Source organism: Apteryx mantelli, chromosome Z (assembly GCF_036417845.1).
Source record: "Apteryx mantelli isolate bAptMan1 chromosome Z, bAptMan1.hap1, whole genome shotgun sequence".
In the NCBI taxonomy this organism is placed as follows: domain Eukaryota; kingdom Metazoa; phylum Chordata; class Aves; order Apterygiformes; family Apterygidae; genus Apteryx; species Apteryx mantelli.
The window spans coordinates 44,985,887-45,010,234 of record NC_090020.1 but is presented as its reverse complement, the minus strand read 5'-3'; the positions used below and the strand labels follow the sequence as shown (position 1 = coordinate 45,010,234).

Sequence of the window (24,348 nt, the reverse complement as noted above, 5' to 3'; positions counted from 1 at the left end):
ATCAGAAATCTCTGACTAATTTCTCCTAATTCTTTGCTTTAAATGTAGAAAATTCTTGTCTTTTCTTTGATTATTTTACTCATGACATTTGATTCATCCTCAGATTCACTAGAAATAGACAGCTTTCTTTCCTTGTTTAACACAGCAAACATGCTGGTCTTCAGCTTACATTAGAAAATGAGTAATGCCAGTGTACACTATCTCAGTCCTTGTGAGTTCCCACTCACTGTAGGTGAAATTTATCTTCATAGGTTGGGAGGAGGGGAGAAGAGGATCTGTCCCAGACCTGTGCATCACTTTAATCCACAGAATAGGGTTTATCAGGACCTAGCACAAATCTGAATTTCTCCTTTCTAATTAGAGACTGACAAGTCCTCTACTGGCAGAAAGCCATGACCGACAATGCTGTCATCGCAGCCCCTTGTCCCCACACAGATGCACCAGTCTGCTCTCAGCCTTCATGTTACAGGTCTAAGTCTATGACCTGATCCATAAAAGGACTTAGATCTCTGAAGTAAGACGTAAACAGAACTTAAGTCAAAACATGCAACCTCAAAACCCCTGTCTAAATCCACTGCTGGGTAAATCCTAGAGACACCTAAAATCTGAGGCAGGCAGTTCCCAGGCTACTTATGGTGCAGCTCAGCATCTGTGCAGGCATGATTCAGTACTGCCTCTCCTGAATGCACTGCCTGACCCGCTCCCACGGCCCATCAAGGCCCAGAGCCAATCCCCACCTCAGTCCCAAGGTGCTGAGTTTAGCAGGCATGCTCAGATCACACCCAGCACGCCTCAATAGCATCAGGATCCACACCAAACACAACAGCAGTAATTATGGCCATGTTCAAAACTATGGTCAGCCAAGATAAAGCTGGCAATGGCACATGTCTCTAACAAGGGCAAAATCACTAAGTATCTACTGGCATATTTTGATGCCCATTGCTAAGATTAGGATACGCAGCTCCTAAAATAATGAGTTTACAACACTCTTTTACAGCATAATAAATTACTTTTTGTTGGTGTCAGAAGAGGTAAAATATGTGCACTGAAGCCTTGAGGACTGGTCAAAAGTTTTGTCTTTCAATATTAAATTCCTAAAGAAATGACAAATCTGGTTCTTCAAAAATTAGACCGGAGCTCCAAGTCACTTATCTTGCCTTCATATTATAATAATAATAGTAAAGCACACATAGTTCAAGTCCCCCTACATAATATGTTGTGAGACAAAGAAAAAGGAGAAAAAAACACAACGAAAACAGAAGCAAGCGTACATATGTGAGAAAGTGCAATGTCACCAATCCTCCGCACAGGTACCTTTGGTTTTCTTACCTGCACATTGCCCATTACAACATTCCAACCAGCTGAATCCTTGTTCCTCTCTCTCAAGTTTCCATCAGTCATCACAGCTTTTCATGGAAAAGTGCTGCCTTCCCCCCCAACCCCACATATAAATTGCATATATAAATGTGCAAATGTGCAAAATGAGGAATATACACTGATAAATCAAGGACAGATTTACAGTCAAATATGTCATGACACTGGGAGATAGCAATAGAAGAGTCTCATATAACTAATGATATACCCAATAGTTGCTTCAAGTCTAATAAAAGCTGAAACATTACTATATAGAGATTTTTTAAAAATAATTTTACAGGTGTTTAACTTACATTAATTACAAATTTCTTCTGCCTAAAAGATCTCTTTGCATGATAACAATGCTGCCTGACTGATGCAAAAAATAATTCAAATTATTTTTAAAAGGCTTCAGCAAATTTTAAAATTGTCTCTTAGTGAAGTATGTGGCATATGCAAAATAAACAATGATGAGGTGTATTATTACTGGCTGGAGTGACATATTTACAGTATGATCTCATTAACTTGGCCTTGAAGCCATCCCAAACCCATGCTGATAAAAGTTTACATCATACAGTATGCAGTATCATCATATAGTCTGCACATGAGGTTATTCACATTTCATGGAAACAATGAACAAAGTGATCAGCATTTCAAATATCACAGGAATCATCAATGTAATTAGTCACTAAGGAATGACTGCTACATGTAACAGAGTGTACTGAATAACTGATGTTCTACAGTGCTAATGAAAAGCACATCTATAGTTTATCTCATGATTAATATAACAATGAATTCAGACCCCAAACTTTCCCTTATAATAAAAACAAGACTGTTAAATCAGAAACTACAGGTCAATTCTGTTCTCCACCACATCCAGCTAATCTTCAGAGCTGTATAATTATAACCAGGAATTGCATAATTATAACTTGCAGCATAATTTGACACAATGAATCAAAATAAGTTTTGTATTCAATTAATTTACATGCTTCCAAGAAAATCAGAAAACATGAAATCATTTAACCTCTTACTATTAGTCCTAAGAACTCCTGTATCTTTATGCATCATCTTGATATCCTCTACCCAGTCACTGATTTCTTGTACTATAAGATCTGCAACACAATTTTTTTAAGCTTCAGCAGCATGCTTTATCACATTTGCATATTAATAGTTATGTATCATGGGGATTGTAAATTTCATATATGTAAGTTAGTAGTTTAATTTAGAATTATTTTTCTCTTTAATGAAATCTCCCCAGATTATTTTAATGTTTTGTCATTTCATAAACATCTTGTGTACTGCTCCTCAAAGTTCAGTGGTCCAGATTTTCAAATTTGATTATAGTTTGAGTGCATCGAGTTTAGATACATTAAGAAGACCTCAATCTCTAAAAAGCACCTTTTAAAAATTAGAACTTTATCAGTGTCTAAGGTTTGGCACCCAAAATTTGAACTCACAACTCAGAATCACCAGTCACTTCTGAAAGATCAGCAGTTCTGTATTTCTAAAACTCATCCCACGTTTTTGCTTTCATGCCAGCCATTAATGTTTGAGCTTTCATCTGCTAAACTCAGTCCGAGAGAAGATTTCATGAGGATCTTGACACTATCCAATACAGAAAGCTGATATGCTTATGCGGAAAGCATTACATCATCATTTTTAACAGAATATTACTGTTCTCTCTTGCAAGGAAGGAATGTTCATATTAATTGAAAACAGCTACTAAACTCAGTCTAAACTAGCATGGCAACCTAGTTCAACAGCAACCAAGAATGGATGGCCAGAACAGCCTCTGACTTGTCATCAAATAAGGCTGGAAATTCAAGTGTTTTCTCTACATACACTGGAATTACCATACAAAAGTCTGAATGGAAGTTGTACACGTTTCATAAAATTCAAAGCCCTGACAAATTTCAAAAACAGTAGTGAAACAGGGAATCCTCTGCCACTGTCGTCCAAATGAATGAGAGAGGAGACACTGTACAGGAATAGGCACTTCCACAACTGTGAATTATTTACATGGATATTTCTAACGTAGCAATGTGAAACAGATCTCCAAGCGTGTGTTTGAGGTTGGTTCAAACCAAGCACTCGGGTGCAAGCCACCCATCTAGGGAGAGAACAAGGCAGTACTCCTCACTGCTCTTCCGCCGCTCAAAAGGAAGTCATTGCACATCTCAGCTGTGCAGTGTGGCCTATCAGCAAATCTCTCCCAAGTCTACAGTTGCACTGGAGCTTGTCTCATGTACGTGAAACTAGATTGTGCGGACGGGGAAGAGTTATTCAAATTATCATTGTTTTGTTGTCTTACAATTTCATGTTCAATTATGAGCCACGTTTAAGAATTTAAATGAAGGACAGATTTTCAATACTTTTTAGCTTCCATAATTGAGGCCAGAATTTCACAAAAGCTATGTACATAAAGCACAAAGTTCTTGGAAGTCCAGTCATTAGAGTCACAATGGGAACCACTAAACAATGAGCATTTTTTTAAAAAAGATGGCTATAAAATGGTTGTTGCAATGGGAATTGAATGCACTTAGCATTGCATACTTACCATTTAGTTTGAAAGATCAAGCACAAGATATTTAAGAGTCAACATTTTCTCTTGCTTTAGCAAGACTCACAATCTTTCGACTCACAATCCTTCAGGTTATAAATCAGGAATGGGGTAGAAATAAATTTGTATGAAATTTCAAGAGGCAGGATGCTGTCTGAATCACTTCCCCAAATCTGTAGTGCTCAGAAGCTGGATAATGTGGAAAAAGAGTATATTTCTGATCAATCCTTTTAAATATTTGCTTGATGTCAATATTCCATTTATTCCACATTTATTCTACTTAAACAAATTCACAGATGCAGATACATTCTAAATTATTAGTTGGCTTAGAAATTGTACTTAAAAATGTTATTTTAAAACTGTTTTTCCCTCTACAACTTCCCAGTGGTCTCTGGGAACTGCTATATACAGTTCTGGCAAGCACTAGGTTCACAGCTGCTATGAGTTATTTATTTATTTATGCACCATCCTACTTGGCACAATAGGTTTAATTTTGTTAAAGGCACAGTGAATGGGCATAAATCAGGATTTTCAAAAGAATTCAGTACTATGAACTGTTAATGTTAGGGGCTGAAAGCCTCCGCTAAGACCCAGAAAGGCAACAGCAGCAGAGGCTTCTTAGCCTTGCTCTCTCAAATTTAACTTAATGCTCAGGCAGGAAGGGCAATCTCCAAGGGAGAGAAGAATCTCAAGCTGTGGGCCTACATATGCTTGACTGGAAAATTCTCAGAAATGACTGCAGTGGGAATATCTGGATCAGGAAGCACTTTCAGGACCAGAGCCTTAACTTTTGATCTTACATCTATTATTTCCGATCAGGCAGCCGACAACACACAAAGGGTGGATCTTACAGTGTGAAACACTTACCAGGAGGGAGGCTGAAATTGAAATTTCTTCAGATTTCCCAGTAGTTGTCAGATTCAGAGGGCTTTCTGTCACTTATGTATTTGAAGCCATAATTTCCATCAAGTCAATTCAGAGCACATTCCTGAACTGGATTCTGATGAGGCAAATATGGTAATAGTTCAGTGGTCAGCAATGGTGGAAGTGTGTAAAGCCTTCTTGCTGATGCCACTCGAGTTACAAGCTCAGGGTATCCCAATAGCCTCTCTGTGGGCTAACATAGCACATTATAATAGCACTCTGTACTTCACAGCAATAAATTGTTTGGGGCTCAGGGTCTATGGCAGAAAACGTGTACCCCAGAAACCTTATAACTCTGCATCCCATCTTGATGGTAGACACAGATTCTGATGCTGAGGATTCTTGGGAGAATTTCCTGGAAGGTGAGGCAGGACATTTTCTGCTGGAACTGGAATTTGCAGTGAAAAGCAAGATGAAATATCCATCTCTGCACACTGTAATCAAGCTGGCATGCTGTCCAACACAGATCATCACTACAGTTACAGGGCCTGATCTATTTTGGGTCTAAAGTGACAGAGAGATGTAGAATTTCATCCATTTGTAGGCTGGCCAAATATTGCAGTCATACAAGAATTAAAAATGTGTGTGGTAAATTAATAACTAAACAGAGGCAGGCAGACAAATATGTGGATTTTGAAATGGAAAACATTACTCCTATCTGTTTTGGTGGAATGATACATACTTCAGCACAGGACCTGGCGTGCTTATCTGTAAAGCACCATGTGCATTTATGGTGCTGTGTAAAAAATACATTTGAAGAAATGGCCACTAACAAACTGAAGCAAAAAAAGATCATGGAAAAATTGTGGCACAAATACTGCTTGTTTTCTTTATTAAAAAAAAAATGCCCAGGAAATAGAAATTCACTGTAAATTGTGGAATTATGCCTCCGTATATGACAACTTCTTTTTTTGTCCATAGTACACACTGTACTACATTGTACTGATTGAAATTCTTAACAAATGGATTCAGTCTGATCACATTAAATGGGAAGGTTCCTGTAAAAAATATCTTGCCTGTGAAATGGAAAGCTATGCTGTTAATAATTTAAATACCATCTACCAATACTGCAGTATCCCATTGAATAATTCAGAAGTATATTAGATTCATGTTATGAGATTTCAAAATTAATATTTGCATTTTGCAGCCACCCTTTCTAATCAAGTTTCCATAAACATCTTGATGAAGGTAAATGAATCCCTAATTTGATGTTTTGTGCTGATAAGTGCAACTAGTTTGCAGGCTAAATTAAAATTGGGTTTGTGTCTAAGTAACTATTGCCTCAGTCAAATGTTCTTTTGAATCAGTTGTTCGATATAAGCTCATTTCACACTGCTATTGAAAACTAATCCATTCTTAAGACCAGACATGTAGTATTTCTACACATGCAAAATACTAAGCAAGTTGCCCTAAGCAAGAAGATAAAGACTCTCATTCCAGAGAGAATCTCAGTCTCTGTTACCTGCTTTGAGCTTTGGGACTCTCCTTCCTTGGCGCTCCTCACTCTGTCAGACAGGCCAGGATTCTGCCCACACATTACTGTTTCCACACATTACGTCAAAATCAGATCTCTTTAGCCCACATCCTCAAAAGTATTTACACACAGCCACACTCTCTCCCATTCACAGAAGCACTGATGGGAGACTTAATGCCACCCCCCTTTCTGACACCTGTCAGACTTTCCCAAGGATAGCTGTACAGCAACTGCAACCACAGACAAGGCAGCCTCGCTGGACCTCTGCTCTCTCCATCTTGTTCATTAACCTAATGCTCTGCATCTCAGCAACTCACTCATGAACTACCTGCCCAGGCTTCCTGTGGGCAGCCTGGCTGTTTACTGCCTGTTCTGAATGATTACTCCTCTGTGCTACTGATTCTTTCACAAGTGATTCAGTGCTTGTTTGGCATCACTTCTCCAGTATCTCACTATGCTTGTGCCACTTTGCCTCTTTTTTCTTCCTCCTAACGGGTTGCACTTTCAACTTCCATCTTTTCTCTTCTTCTTCCTCTCCTCACGCCTGTTTTACTTTCTTGTTCTCTCTCTCATATGTTTCCACTGTCTCTCCTGCTCTTCCTGTCTCCTCCAAGCAAGCTTTTTTTGCCTCCTTCTTGCCATTTGCCTTGTTCAGCCTTGGCTCTGTTTCCTACCTCATTATCACCTCTGCTCTTCCATGTTTTCCCACTCAGGCCTCACTTTCACCTTCACGCTTGTCTCCCTCCTGCTCCAGCTAACGTATCATCCATTCTCAGAAGTCATCATTGCCATCTAAAGTTTCTAAATGTCTCTCTTGTCTCTAGATCCCTGCAATTAATACCTCTCTTTCAAGCTGGCCTTTTCTCCTCCCCCTCACTCTGCCCATTGACATTTCTAAGAGAAATTAGCTGGAGCATCAGGTTTCTCTGTTCCTGTTCACATCACTTCCAGCTGTTCCTTCGCGCTGTATGTGTGGTAGGCAAGTAACGGTCTCCTCAAATCTGGCTCTATATTCTATAACATGTCCTTTTTCAAAGACACTGCATCTAACAAACTCTCTGAAGGAAACTGTTACTTACAGCAAAGTGCATGGTTTCAAGAAACGTAGAGTATTTTCACTCATGTTGTTTAATATTCTAAGTCAAAAACCTTGAGCTGTGCATCTCTCAAACAGTTGTTAAAACATTCTTTCTATTATGACTTCCCCTATTTCCTTCCCCTAGTCTTTTTTACTGCCAGCTGGATACATTTGATGTGACTAGATTTAACTGTAAAATCCTGAGGGACGTTCCTGACATGTGCTGGTTTTATTTACTGTCTTGTACACTTAGGTTTTACATGTGCTTGGATCTTACATGTGCTTCTAAATGACAGAATAAATACAACTAATAAAACTCAGTTCCACTGCAGTCTGCAACTATATTGCTGGTTTACCTAATGCTGATTCGAAGTTAAAAGACAAGCTTAACTGTGGATAGTCTTCTTCTACTCTTTCTCTCTTTATGACTACATTTTCCAGTAGCAAGTCTGATAAATGACAAAAGCAGAATGAAAGGGTGGAATAGAGAGAGAGATATAGGAAGAAATTAATAAATTTAAAAAGCAAACACAGAAAGGAAAGCATCTGATGCCCTTTCCAGTTGGTAGCTATATCCAAGGTCACCTGTGATCAAAGACTTCTTATTGCACTCCTTGAACATTCTGCAAGTTCCTGAAACGCAAACCGAAGTCCTGGGCCCATTACAGTGACTGAGGCTTTGAAATCTTAACTGCCTTTTGAAAAATTGTCCTCACGGGCAAAAAGACAACATGTGGCACAGTGAGACTGGTGGAAGCTTCTCTTCTAGTTAAATCACAAAAAACCTCCCCAAAGTCTAAGTTCCCCTAATGGGAATACCCTCTTTGCCCATCTCCTAAGGTCTTGAGACAGATGAAACAAAACCTAAGGACCATTTCTGATTGATTGATTAGTTTTTCATGAATTATGGAAAATGTATCTTTTTTCTTCCCATTGTGTGTTAACTGAACTGTTGAGGAGAAAGAGTATCTTCTCTCTAAATACATTTAATTTGGTAAGAAGGCAAGCAAAATATTTGAAAAAATGCTCTAGACAATTCATGAAGTACGTGGGACTTGACTTTGATAACATTTCCTAAAACTCCAGGTTGATGTTTCCTCATCCCTTTACTGGGCTATAACAAATAACACTATGTCTCCTCCTGGTCTACCCTTTTCTGATTTGCAGTTCTTACCATTGTCCTGGGACTTGATTATGAGATAGTGTTATAATGTACACTAGCTGTTCTCAAATCATACTAAATCTATAGCTATGAAAGATGCCCTTGCTTGGAGATTGCCAGATAGATAGAGCAATTTTTGTCCTCTGCTATTCTCATACATTAGGAATAAAATGAATGTTGTCTAGAGAATATAGGAAGACTTCTATTACCTACCAATTTAGCCCACCGAGATATGAAATCAGTGTTTCTACCCCACCATCCATGCCTTTGCTGATGCAACCTTGATTGTCACAGACTATTGCTTCAAAAGAGCAGTATTTGAAGTCTCTGATCCACATCTGCATTACTCACTTGTTCTCACTGGCTGTACAGAAGTTCATTTCAGTCATGGTTAAAGATGCGGCCGAAACTGCCACTACATTCCCATTACAATATTCATCAGAGAGCATCTTAAGCAGCATTCAGCACATACTCCACTAAGCTGGCAGCAGCAACCTGTGCACAAAATGCATCTCATAGCCTACTTTGAGCAATCCCATCCTTGCCAACAGCTTTCCTAGCGGAAAGCAAAAATTTGCAGGCATATTTGCTCACCTACACAACCCTAACCATGGACACAAATAGGATCTGTCTCTATGCCTCTTGCACATCTAGTCAGCAGTGATTACTGTTGAAGTATTTACTCAAATCGGTGGGCCTTGCAAATGCTGCTGCTCTCAAGCCTTCTGCTTGACATGCATCTATTCCCTGCAGACCTTCTAGAATCCCTGCTGCAGTGGAAGTGCAGAAACACGAATGAGACCGTGTTCTTGTTTGTGAGTAACTGAAGGATCATAACAACCTGCACCCTCGCCTCAGGAGGAACAGACCTGCAGCCTTTTATAAAATGTAAAGAATTTTCCTAAGGAATAATGAGTGACAACTTTAATTTTGTATTTTTCTTCTTCTTCATTCCATCTTAGTTGTTCTTTTAGTCTTCATTTTATCCACAGGACCTGCAACACCATTTGGTGAAAAGAAAAGGTATTTACTACCAGGGAAGGAAGTAATTACAGTCTTTGAACATACTGAAGTGTGTGGTTAGCTGTGGGGGAGATGTGGATGCTTCAGTGTTTCTTGAGATGGAACCAGGTAGAATTACAGTAAATACAGGGCACAAAAAGCAGGCATGACCTTCTGAGAACCATGTATAATGTTACATTATCAGGCAAGCATATGTTTATGAACAAATGGAAGAAGAATCCTAGAATGTCCTGCTGTTGAGACACTTAGCAAACAGGCTGAGAAAAATCTGCCCACAGAAGATGATGAGTTAATGCAGCCATAGTACGCCTGTATTACAATTAAACCATAATTACATGAGCAGCATTAGAGCAAAAGAAATATACAAAGAATTGCCTTGGTATAACATGAGTTTGTTGCTCGTTCAGATCACATTCCAAATCCACTTTGACAAATGGCATACAGCCAAGGTGAAGAGTATCCGGTGTGAGCTCATCGTCCTGAGGGAAAGGGAGTGGGCTGCAGGAAGCAAGCTATATTCAACAACGAGTACTGACTGGGTGAGCTTTCTTTTCAGTCAGTCAAAGATAATATGGCTCCCAGTGGTTTAAGATTTGCTTCTACATCCAGTGATTTCTACACAGAAGTACACAGAGGTATTCATGAAAGTATGTGCAACCACATTCTGCCACTAACTTTCTTTCATTCATTTCTCTTTTTGTTTCTGGAATTAACTCTTTTGAGACTTCTTAGTGCTTTAAAGATCATCCCTTAAACTACAGGCTTGCACTGGTCCTGATCTTAGATTCCTTATTAAGCTCAGAATAGCTAGAAGAAGTCCTCTGTGGCACCTAATTCTTAATTGCCCAAAGCTTTTCTCTTGACAGACTTCTCAGTGTCTTCTGAACTTGAGAAATGTACACCTCTCTACACCTCAGCATGTACACTCCACTAAGACTAATGAGAGATCTGTTTATTTATACTAATCAGCTGCCGAGATTTTCAGGGAGTGGTAACTAAAGAAGCCTTTACATTTGCACAGTTGCATAGTTTCCTTGCACTTTGTTCAACTCATTTGTCTCTGACTACATAAGAAATCTCAAACATAACTAATTTCTTTCAGTTTGATTTTGTATCTAATTGCACTTCACTTTAAAGTCCTCTTTTGTGATGTGCTGCAGAATATTGCACCACTGCTTACTGCAGTATTAATCATTCTTGTCCCAAGGCAGCAAATCCTGAAAGATCTGTCACACACCACACAGTTGCTGAGGCAATTGCAGTTACTTCAACATGTTAAGTTTGTTATCTAGGTCCAAGAAGGTATCCAGATGGTTAGCTCCCACTGAATGTCCTGAGAGCCTTGGGTAAACCTTCTAAGAGCTGAGACTATGGAATAAGTGAGGTGATACTTATATTTGAGCTGAAAATCCTTGTATTATCTGGAATACAGACAAAATTCTTCCACACTGTTCCTGTGGGTTTGCTCTTGCTAAAACTTTGGGTTTAGGCAAGTTCTGACTTTACTGAGTCTATGATAGGAAGAGGTGCAAATAAAGCCATGACCGTAAGCCAAGCCTTTCTTGGCTAAGGCACAAAATTTAGTCCCACTGTCATAAACTGGAAATGAATATTTATTTCCTCAAGTGGCTACTGTTATCTCTGGATTCTTGGGTCTAGTCATGCTCTGTATGGCACTGGACTTGAGATAGAGGGGTGCCACCTAACCCAGGAGCCATACTAGTCCTTAGCCAAGACAGAGCAGAATTACCATTGACCTTAAATTACATCTTGTTTCAATGGCCACTACACAGCTTTCTGAGCAGCAAAAAATTGCTAGAGTGCTGCAGCCCTGCAACCATGCACGTTTCCCATGGTGTGTCTTCCATCCTGAAGCAATCAAGAGTTTCCCTGGGGAAACTGTGCTATCAGCCAAGCAAAAAACTGAGTAGTCAGCAATAGAAGAGGTATCTAAAATTTAATTTGCACCAGAACACCTACAAAGCTTTCTGGTGTATTAAGCCATATCGTTCCCTGTGCTTTTTTACTCACAGGTGACCTCACTGACCATTTAGAAAGAGTTCTGGGTCACATACAATTCTGTTCTGTTTCTTATATTTTATGCATCATTACTTTCTTTGTTTTTTTCTAATATTTTAATTTTTTGCAACAGGAATCCCCATGAGAAGTAGGAAAGAGCAAGACAATATCAAACTGTGCTAGGGCAGATCCTGTCAATTTCGTAATCCACCCCTGAGAAGTGTAACACCCGCCTGCAGAACAGCATAGAAATGCTTTGTTTTCATTACAGCTGATTGTGTTTGTTCAATTAAATTAAGGCACACAATAGTTCTGTCTAAAACAGAGCTTTCAGTTTTGTTTGCACTGGTAAAGGAAAACCTCAACCCTTTCAACACAACCAAGAACTACCTCTTCAAGCAGGATGTCCCGAAACCAAACATTCCCAAAAGAGAAATTAGAATTTAAAACCTGTTCAGGTTTCAGTCCAATCTGTTCTGTGGTCCCATTGTTTCTGCAGAAATTTCTTCAATACATATTCTAGACAGTAGCCTTGACAGGCTTATCTTTTATTCATGGAAGACGAGGGGTGAGCAGGAAAGAGAGAGACGATCTGGCTATTGCAGATTTCATTGTACACCCACTCAGTTCTTCGTTTCTGTTTTGCTGACATTAGTGTGGTTTGTCCTTTTGCATCTACATCCATCACCATATGTCCTCTGTTCACAACAGATCCTCAGGGAATTAAATAGCAAAGCATTCCCAATATCAAATGTTCAAATTTTCCAAACGGTCTGTGCCTTGCACCATACACACACTCAGTTGGTGTATGTCCCCACAACAGAATGAATGCAGGTTCTTAATCAAGTTTTAGACTTCTTTTCCCACAGACCATGGGAATATGGGGATTTGGGTCAATCTGTCTAGGTGCTGATGCAGGCAGCACCCAGCCTGTACAACTCAGGAGCTGGCAGACCTCCACTGCCCTCTCCTGATTGCTTGGGAGGACATTTTTCTGCCCTTCAATCCACTTTCATTCTTCTGCAACAGGAACAGGCTGACATCCAGGTATCCCCAAATAATCTTCCTGTCCTTTCCAAAGAATCTCCTGGGCTGGCCAAGGACTAACTCAGCCACAGAACAAACTGACCAGTGGCAACAACAAGGCAACAACCAGGAGGAACACACCTTGGCATCATACCAGCAGCCCTGAACTGTCCAAGTGCCATGGTCTCCAGTCTGCCTCAGAGCCTCTCTTATACTGAGCAGAAGGAAATGGAAGAAAGGCAGATACACGCATTTTCTGGGACTGTAAGCATGCTTCCTGTCTTAACGGGGGTCTCTATCTTCCCCATTAGAACAATTTTAAGTCTCCATAGCTGTAATGAAGCACAAACTCGATGCATCATGCACCCGGAATCTTGCCATTGGTCTGGTTCCCAGACTTAAAAAAAACCCAGCTTTGCTGGTAGCCATGAATTCTAGCAGATAGGTTATATTTTTGAAATAGAAGGCAAGGAGATTCCAAGGGAAAAACAGGATGTCTGATCGTGCACCTCAGGGAGAGACTGAGTAATGCCCAGTGGCAGCAAACCTCTGCTCGCTGCTGAGAGAGACAACTGCGGACATGGGTGTAAGGTGGGAAAATGACTGGAAATACCAGAGAAGGGAATATAAATAATTCTGTATTCTTCCCCTGTATGCAATGCTAGAAATTATTTTCCAATAGCCACATTCTCAGATATCAGAGAATCAGGAAATTCAACAACCTTCTCTCCCTTTTAACATGCTGCACTTTGGCAGCTCACAGCAGTTCATTTGGCAGGCGTGTGTACCAAATGTTCGGTTCAGTCTTGTAACAGATGGAATGCATTACACACAGCACTGCATGCCCTAGGTACAATATCTAATACTTCAACTAGGAAAGGACATCCAGCAGATCCCACTGACCACAAAACTGCTTCCATATCATTGGAAGTGATCTATAAATTAGTTAGAAGTAAGTATTTTCTCCACATGATAAATAAATGTATATGCCTGCCTGCAGCAGCCTTTGTATTTACGGAAGCAATCTATTCTTGCATTCCTATTTTACTTCGCATATGTCTGACCTGAAATCTAAACTTAAATAATCAAATCTCCTTTGATCTACTTACATTTGTGGTATAATTCTTGAGCACCAGATCATTTTGCTAGTTGCTTGATTTTGGTAGCTTTCTTGTCATATTGTTACATATCCCAAATTAAAATAGTAGCCACACAAAATTATCAGAGACTACAGGCTTTTAATTAAATTATAGATTAAAAAGTTTTACACAAGTCATAGATTAAATCTAAAGTTAGTGGCAGTTCTAACTGCCAGTCCAGTTTCAAGTATCACCTAAGAGATATTTTCAGAAACGCACCTAGCAGCGTGCTGGTTTCTGAGTGCCCGCAATGGGTTACTCCACGCAGGTGAAGAAAGCACCTCTCAAAACATGGCAGCTCCGAGGTGCATGTCTACGGCCAACGAAGAGGGTAGAATGAGAAATAACAGAAGGAAAAATATTAAAATATAAACACTGAGTGAACTCTGTTCTGTTAGGTGTATTTTATATGCTTTTCTGCAGCATTAGATTTGCTTTTTACAAAACCTGTTTTTATTACTGTTGTGATGCTACACAGAAGTTAATTTGTCAGTGCTTGGGTGCTGTCTGAGTGCAATCCCTCCACATATTTTAAAAGAGAAAGGAATATCCAAAGTATCCTGGACTAGATAACAACACCTAGTCATTAAAGCGAGTTATAATGCCTGTGTACCAGACAGCAAAATGAATTTTTTAAAATACATTTTATCAAGCCCTTATCACAAGGGAATTGGTGCAACGCTGTGACGGGTCTCCAGAACAATGGCAATCCCAAGCATTTTCCCAGCCCAGCAATGTGGAACACCATTTTGAGTTTCCTTCTCACTCCTACTTGAATTTTAGCTTATAAGGAACTTTTAACACATGGGTAGTTTCTAACTTGCTTTGTAGTTTCAGATGAGCTATTCACTCCATCCTTCCATTTCTGAATCTGTAAGATGGGGATAAAAATATTAACTGATATCACTAATCCAGTCTGAGGATGCCCTGATGTTTGAACAGCAGCCATCCATGTGTATAGTGTTACACAGTTTTTATCACTGAATTATAGATAGTGATGTAAGTATTGTAACTACTCAAACACCAATATAAGCCATGATCAGGAAACTTTGCAGAGCTGTATTTGAGAAACAGATGAGCTATATGGGTCCATCTACTTTTCTATGATCAACATTTCCTCTTACAGAACAAGGACGACTGCAGTGACAAAGGAATTTACTATACCATGTACGCTGCAGTATTAGCTGCCACTGTACATGGCTTATCAGAGTGCATAGGAGACTCCCTCCTCTCCCCTGACGTATCTGAGAATGAGTTAATTTCTGCTTGTTTTTTTATACATGTATACACAATTTCTGGTTATATATATACATCCATATATGAAATAAGTCCAGCAAAAGATAATGGTTCATTTGTAAACATAATGACCCAATGCCTGACCTGTCAGACAAAAATTATCTGGCTGGCACGTGGCTATCCAGTTAGACGGCAAATGCACATATAAACAGGCTTATAGTAGGAAATGGTTCAAGAAAGTAGCTGACTCTGTTTTCTTCTTATTGAAGGTAACAATATTAAATCTACCAGGGAAACCTTTAAACCAAACTCTTTTCTTCAAAAAATTCATCTCCTGCTGCCATAGAAACAGTCTTAAACTGAGTGAGGCAGAGGAACAAAGTTAGTGTTTACAGAATTCTTACATTCCAACAAGTTATCTAGACCATGGAGACAAGATAGTAGGCAGGGCAAACAGCAATTCCTAATTCCTGGAAAGAGAATAAGAATTTATGGAGAGGAATACTTCTGCGTTCAGCCCAAACCTATCTCTTTGCTCCAAGTGCAGTTGGATTTTGTTGAAGGGAAAACAAGTGCCAAAGAAGCAAATAAGTTCACATGTTTCAGTAATATACATAAAATACTATTTATAAGAATGTCAGTAGGTAGCTATATTATTTCAGTTTGAATGTATAACAACTCGTTTCAGGCATGAAAATGCAATGCTGCTTCAAAACTCAGTTGCACCTATAAAATGAGTTAGAGCAGGCAAAAAAGAGGGGCAAAAAGCACAGCAGACCAGCTGTGACTAGTGCAAGTCTTCTCTCACACAGAAAGATACATGTGAATTACATCAGTTCTACTGTAGTGATGAAGCTAGATAGGGAAAGTATTGCATTTGTAGAGTGCTGAGGGCTGTGCAATCCTAAGCATGACTGGGGCCTCTTGGGGCTTTTATAATGATAGTAATGATGATATGAGGACAAAGGTGTTGATGACAGCGCACCTCAGGCAGACACACACATGGCTGTGTTACCAACAAAAGTGCTGCAACAGATAGATTATCAAGTCTGAGCTGCCTGGGCATTTCACTGGGGCATTTGCATGCATACATAGTCACTTTATCCACCTTCTTGATTCACTATCTTTGTGCAAGATATCAGTCTGTCTAAGCAATGCCTTGCTGTTATGTCCTGGGGTGAGCTAAGCATATTGATTTGCTTATGCATAACTCCAGAAATAAAAGAATAAACATATGCAGTATAAATATAGGAAGTGTAGGGCAGATCTACATAGCTCAGTGAGGGTAGTCCAGAATTTGCTCTGCCCATAACCATGACTTGGCAAGCCATAAAACAGGTCTGCTCTAGAAGCCATAGGAACACGCTGATGCTGGGTCATGCCTATGCCCTGCTGAGTGCTCTGACTCATGGTTCTTGTCAAAGTTAGTTGTCAAACTTATGTCACAGATGAAGAAATGATCACTCTCATCTTATCTATTGCCCACCAAGCAGCGGTGGCAGGAAAGGCAGTGTGTCTTCCTTTCAGCAAAGGCAGTTCACAGCCAGGCCACTGACTTGACATGAATATGGGTGAGTCAGTGGCTGGGATATAGCACAATCTCTGTTACAAGGGTAAAAATAACTTCTGGTGGTAACTCCTGCATCTGGCATAGCCAAGATCAAAAGGGAACCTGAAAAAGAGCTCAGCGCACCATATGCCCATGGTTTGACTCATCTCAGAGCACTGCAGGAAGGTCAAACCTGGTTTGCACCCAAACATGTAGATATGTCCTCAACACGTGTGGAAGAAATATACATGTATTTAAGCACACACTTCCAATATGTTTGCTCCTGATGTCTATTTCTAGTACACTTAACACAATGGGATGGAATGATTACTGGACATAGACTGAAATCTGACCCTTGAAACTGCTAACATCCTTAAAAAAACTAAAAACATAAGAACAAAAAGATACCAGAGCTTTTAGCCAATTTTCACTCACAGTTATCAGAGCTGGGCAAAAGCAGTAATTATATACATGTTCTTACATTCACACACATGAACACAACATGAATGTTTTTGTTTATGTATGCTAAGGGTCTCAACCATCACTTAAAAAAAGCTGGTTAAGACAATAAATATGTGTCAGAGTTTGGGCTGGTATTAGTCCTGAAGGCCTTTGCTAAAACTATGAACAGAGGTGAAGCAACTACAAGCTTGAACTAGATTACATCAGATGCCAGCTGCTTTCTTCCCTGACTGTATTTCATTCTTTCTGCTCTCCCTTCCATTTGATTTAAATCCCATTTTTAATCCTGGTCCCATCAGTGCAGCCTTTTCAAAGAACATTTCTCATGATATAGAAGGTTTCCATATGGGTAAACTTAATGAAAAGTCATTTATTTCTAGCTTTGGGGCAATTCACAAAAAACTGCCTAGTGACTATGCAGGTCTGTAAAAACAAATCATTTTGAGTTCTCCAGGCCGTAGGCTTCTTGACAGGTTATGTCCTGGCAGGCATCTACTTCATCTTTCCAAATATTTGATAGAATTTGCATGGCTTTTTGACAGCTCAACTCAGCGGTGCTGGAAGCTACCATTCCACTGCAGCCCTGCTTCACTGCCCCCTATCTGTTCAGCCACACTCTATCTGATGTGGGTACGGATTTTAAGATCAAACGCAGCTGTTTCAACAGGAGCTCTGCACTGGGTCCAAATCTGAGACCATTCTTTTCAGCCACAGAATAAACAGTTTGGGCGCAACAACTTCATGGTGTTGACTCCTGAAGACAGTGCAATGCTGTTAGGTAGCTACAGCATTTTTGGTTTCCAGTTGTTTACCCTTCTCATCTCCTGGAGATCACCAACATGCAGCAGTGACACCTTAACTGCAGGTGAAACAGCTCCCAGACCACTGCAGTTCACAAACTGAACCTGGCCCAAATTCTGGACTGCTTCAGTAATGGGCTGGATCAAGTGGCTTCACTTGTCATCCAGATATTCTTCATCATAAAGGTGGTGATCTCCAAGAGAGGCTGGGAAACAGCTGGGGGCAATATGACTGCAGCACTGTGACTTAAACCCACTGCATCAGCCCCCTGTGGAAGCCCTTGATTGTTGAAAAAGTCAAGTGCTCATTTGACCTCTATTCCCACATAATAATAAAAATAAATATATTATCACACATTAACAAATGATTTTTATGCTTCATTATCTTGTTTTACAAGGCCTTTGCTAGACTCCCAGTTGGTTAAGACAATCATATTACTTCAGTGGCCAAGCCAGCTCTGTCCCATCTGTGTCTGATCCTGGGCATAAAATAATTTTGAATTTAGACCTCCCTATTGTTATCCACACCTTACTCTTTTTAACCTTATTCTGCTGCAGTGTATTCTTAATGATGCTTTCTCTTCCAAGCTGAAAAAAGTGACAGTGAATTTGCTTCTTAAGCGCCATTACCTCCTGGAAGTGCATGGCACCGGTATCCTTTGACTTTAATTAATTGTCCATTGGATTCTAGGTGACATTTAACAACATAGTTTCCGACGTGAATGACATGAGAGATGCCTACTTAGAAAAATGCCCCTCTTCTCATGGGATACTGTTAAAGCTTCTGCTTTAACAGATGGTGCTCCACCTTGAGCCCTGAAAAATAAAAGAAAGGGAATGATGATACCTGTTTTCTACTAGGGCCATCTTTTGAATAAAACAGCCTGTTTGGGATTTTGGTTTTGTTTTTTTATAGAAAATTGCAATAGGTATTGTTAGAGGTTGTGTTAAATCTTGTGCAATCTGGCAAGTTCAACCGTTTCCCTACACTGAAGATAGCTGTATCAAATGTTAAGGACATTTTCCTGCAGGAAACAAAGGCAAAGGAATCTTGTTGCTCTAGGTAAAGGGGATTATACATGTTTTTGCTCTAAGCATGAATGGATGCAAGCAGCTCAGGTAAAAAAAGGAGTGAGATGCTCACAGAGAAAGACATAGAAGAAATCTTTGGTTTGCTGGGCCCCAAAAAGGCACAGAGACAGGGTTAGGCCCCAAACTAAAAGACAGTGAGGAGGAAATTATTGTTCCTCCTCTGATTACAAAATCTGAACTTTATCTATCATTGTAAATCAATGAAACAGCATAAACTAACTCAGCTCCATGCTCAGTGTCTCCTCCTCACTGGAATATCCTAAAAAGCCCCAAATGTTATCTAGCTGGTTGGACCAAAAGGAAGGCAATTATCTGTGTTACTTCTTTTGGGAAGAAGGAGAATTTATGTGGGAAGATCTGTTCCCTGCTGTTCTACATTTGTTCCCATTTCTGATGGGTGGATTCTGGTTAATTAGGCTTTACATAATTTGTTATTTAAACAATTGCCAAATTATTTGTTAAGTAATTGTGGGATCTAGATCTGCAAATAGGTCCTATTTCCTATATTAAAAAAAGAAATAATGCAGCTGCCCATGATACACCTTCAGTGAGGCATTTTATTTTTCTCCCACCCTCTTCCTCTTTTTTCCCATCTCCCAAGGAGCTGGTATTCCATAACTTGACTCCAGTGAGAGCACTGCTCCAGCCATCCGGCTTTTCTCTCTCCCTCACTGTAACCAACATCTAATCATTTCTTGGAGAGAGCTTGAAGCTTTTCCTAGAAGAAAGGCAGTGAAAAAAAAAAAGAGCAAAAGATACCATGCTTTACAGTCCACCCGGAAGAGCAAAAGCGTCCTCTCTTCAATACATCTCCCCAGAAGCGTGCTTTGTAAATGAAGCCAGGGTCCAAAGTTTAAAAAAAAACCAAAACAACCCCCCCCCCCCCCGCAAGCATAATTAAAAGAGCTTTACAGAGCCTGAAAGTTCTCTTAGCTTTTTAAACTTTCCATTACTATCTGACTCGTATGTGAACTATATCAACCTAAATGTTTTGCTTAAAAATAGTTATATTCCTCATAATCAAAAAAGTCTTTGATTCCCTTCTATCCTTCTTTCTTTTCTCCTCCCACAATGGATTGGCCATATGTTTGGAGCTCAGTGAAGTGGAATGCTCATAGAAGAGAAGAGAACTTTTCTGCTAAATAAGTATCATCAAAGCCACATATCAAAGAGCCTTTTCCTTTCTTACAGAAGGGCAGAGCTAAGAATACAGTTACTATGCATGGTATGGGAGATACCACTTGTACACCTTCCAGTTTCTGTTTTTCATGATAAATGTTTTCATATTTTACTCTTCCAGGTAATTTCATGGTTTGTCCATTTAAAGGTTAATGGAACTGGAATTCTTTAGGCTTTGTTGACTAATAATGATTGAGAATAAACTCTATTTTTAGATCTAGCTAATAAAAAGTTTAATTGTTATCACTAATGTTCCAAGACTCAGATGTTGTGATAATTGCAATGAATGGTCTAGAGTACAAGAAACAGATGCTGTAAATGACAAGACATAAAAATGTTACACCAATGTACTTAACGTTTTAATTTAATATATCCTACTTATTTTAAAAAATAGACTTTAAATCTGCAAATTTACTGCTTTTCTTCATAAAGATCCATTACAGTCAGAATTCAACTTCATGAAAAAAACACTTAGACCACTTGCTTTTTTACCATTCATGACATGCAAGAAAAGGATATTTTAAAAGAACAAAGCCCACAGAGAGAGAGTGGTGCTTGTAAAAATTTCACTGGGAATTTTTAGATTTATCTATTTCCTCATCTTGTCCACATTTACTCTTTATTCATATAGAAGCACTTAAGTTGTCTCTGGATGTCATCTGGTCCAATGACCTACTCAAAGCAGGGCTAGCTTCCAAGTCAGATCAGGCTGCTCAGTGCCTGGCCCAGCTGAGAACAAGGAAACTCCAAGGATGGGATTCCACATCTTCTTCCACTCCCATGGTGAACACTTCTTTTCTTACATCCAGGTAGAATTTCTTTCACTACAAGTTATGACTGTTGCCTCTTGTCCTTTAAGTGAGCACCTCTGAGAAAAGTCTGGCTTCGTCTTCCCTACAGTCCCCCACTAAATAGTTGGGGATAAGCAAAAAGATTCCCCCTTAGTCTTCTGAAGACAAAGCTGAACAAACCCAGTACTCTCAGATATGGAGGTATGTTACATGCTCCAGGTATCTTAGCAGCCTTCTGCTGGACTCTGCAGTTTGGCAGTATCTTTCTTGTACTGGTGTCCCAAAATTGGACACAGTACTCCAGATGTGGCCTCACAAGTGCACAATGGAGGGGAATAATCACTTCCCTGGATCCACTGATTGCAATCTTGCTAATGCAGCCCAGCATTCACATATAATACCTGCCTTACTCACAGTGCCAATAGTACTTAATATTTGTCTCTACAGGTACTTAGGATCCAAACAGGCAAAAAGGCTTTACTCACATGAATTGAAATAAACTCCATGATATCACTTCTTTAAGGAAGTATTAAACAAGTGTTTAATGTAATGTCTCTTCAGAGATTGTCTGATGAGGGGAATAAATCTAGACCTCCAAATCTAAGGTCATAAACCATTAAACCATATAACATGGAAATGCTCCTATTTCGAAAGTTCTTCTAGCCTCAGGTTGCCAGCCACTACAAGTATGCAGAAAGCAGCAGTTGGTACAGTTCCAAAATAGCATGGGATCAGAAGCGAAAGCAAGCATCAGACTTGAAATTGGTTTGATAACAATGCTGTCATCACTACTGTTGTTTTAAATTTAAAATTTATTTTGAACAACCACTAATAACGGGAGACTGATTTTTGCTGGCAATTTGAAAGGTGCAGTGCATCAAGCAGTACTTTTTCCTGTTTTGCTCAGATAATTGTACACATTGGTCAGTCTGGCAATTTCTTTTCTTTACAAGAAGAGCTCATGATGCATTGGCTACTCCTACTTACAAAAACTTGAAGTACTTATTTCAAGATATTTCTTAAAGTTATTCACTTGTTCCCACAAATATGTTCTATAAGTAACTGAGAAGCACAGGAGAACTAATTTTTCATTTCTTTCTTTACGTGTGCATTGGATTCTTGTTCCTAAACAGAACTTCCCAGAATGTTTTATGTACAACCTATTTAAATATACAGATATTATACAGTTATATAGTTTCTAGTCCTCTAAACAAGTGATGGCCTTGGATAAAATAATTTTATTTAATTAATTTGCTTAACACTATCTCTTCCTAAGTATAAGATACTTATCTGCTAAGCATGTTCCATCAAATATAAGGTACAGAAAAAGGAAGATGACTTGTTTTGCTTGCTGTGACAGACAGTTTTCAGAAAGGAGTTAAAACGCTATCTGGATGAGATCATTTTCATGCAATGGTTTTTCAAAGTCCAGCTAGGCACAAGCTGTGGTTTTGATAAAGCTTACACTAATGTGGGAACTGAACTAATAGTTTCTCAGGTCACCTGCCGAAAGATTCCTGAGAATCAATAAGCAATTTTCTATATGATTCAGAAGCCAAAAGAGAGCTTGCAGTTGTGAGAAAGCACAACCACAAAATGGAGGATAGACAAGATTTTTACATTACAAGGCAAATTCTATTCACACTGAATCACTTAAACTAAAAGATTAATTGTCTCAAACAGGGTAGAAAAAAGTGAACAAACATTTGTTCACCTATATAGATAAAGGCACGTCAGGGAGAGCAGACACTCTCCACCATTCACCTCCCCCAGACCCCTACAAATACTTGCTTTGTCAGTCAGTCAGCATCTCCATCTGCAGTTTAACTCTTCAAGTCCTGTGTTGCTAGCAGACTGTGGCAAAGTCTATTCTAGAAATAAGTGCTTGTCAGTGTGACAGTGTCAAAGAAAGGTGTTATTTGGCTGCAGGACGGAGAGGTTAAGACATATTTGAGCCAGCCAAAAAAAAAGCGGGGGGGGATGGGGTGGGGGGTGGAAGTGGACTTTTGCTGGTATATTTGGTACACTTTGCATCTCTGTTAGGAAAATCTGCTGGTTTAGCTAAGCTCTTAAAAGCTATACTGGCAAAACCTTTCTACTGCAGACAAGTCATTTTTCAGAGATACCTTATACAGGAATGGAAACTACTAAAGTCAACACAACTCCCCGGAGTTTGAAACTGCTGGCAACATAGACAAGGCAGTCAGGCTACTGGTGGCCAAAAGCTATCTAACTATTGTGCCAGCCATACTTCTTCAGAGCCGACTACATTACATCATGCTTAACACCAGTGGTTGGGTACACTCAGTGTCAACTCTCAGGGAACAACCCTGTTGGAAAAACAGTTTAAAAATTCATGTGGACACTTCCCACATAAAGGAAAACTTACATCAGCAGATATGAAAAAAAAAAAAAAAAAAAAAGAGTACAACTAGGGGGAAAAAACAGCGCAGTGTTACATAAAAGGTCAGAATACAGAAACCACTGCAGAGCCCTATGGAGCAGACACAGGCATTTCCCACTCTGAAACATAAAGTGCCCATGAGAACAGTTCAGTTACAAATAATTCAGCTGGAGCAACTGTGCAGCCTAGATTAGAGCCAAGAATACACAGAGGAATTTCGTTTCCACGGCTGTCAGCCCAGTATATTTAATGGTTACTAACCAGTAGAAAAAAAAAGTAATTTTTTTATTATAATATTAAGCAAAAGACTATGACCATCATGAAAAAGATGGATATTTAAGAGAAACTAGAATGCAAAGCCAAACCTCCTGAATTTTCCACATTTGATTTATTCACAGAAAAATGCCTGTTTGAATTTCAGTCTCAGCCTTTATAAAAACAGGTCATTAGGACAACTGATGATTCATATACCACAACAACTTTTTGGATCCATACCTGAAAAGAAATTGATCAACAAAAATACTGTAAAAATTTATTAGGATTCCTAAATAAGCTAATGAAAAAACAAAGCCTGACTTAATGAGTCTTCTAGAATTCACAATATTTCCCTTGTGACTGAAATGCATTTCAATAAGTAGATCCTCTTTGAAACACTAAATTCTTACATTTTCTTACATTTTCACAAAAATTGTTTCCTCATTAATCAACTTGAGAAAAAAACCCTGTTACAATATGCTCTAATAACAAATTGGATTCCTTTTGTCTTCTTCTAGCCAACAAATATTTTAACAAATGAGTGTATTCACTGGAATGTCCTCCAAAACAGGGCCTGTTAAGTGAGTATCCAAATGCGAAAATATTCACATGAAAAATATGAACCTAAGAAAGAAGGACATTTCTTAAGGAAAGGGAAACATATCCGATGTACAGGGAAAAGCAACATACTATATCACGTGACCTCTCTTTTCAATCAAAACTAATAAGCACTTTCAATGTCATACATTAAATACATGCAAAGAAGTATTCACAAATTATATTAATAGGAATTGCTTAGCAACTTATTTCAGATAACAGAGA

General features: G+C 39.1%; 1 long non-coding RNA gene across 1 annotated transcript in view; it reads right to left on the bottom strand.

Moving 5' to 3' along the window:
• The window catches only part of LOC106500109 (uncharacterized), a 43,528-nt gene that overhangs the window by 1,567 nt on the left and 17,613 nt on the right, over positions 1–24,348 (bottom strand). The window lies entirely within an intron of this gene.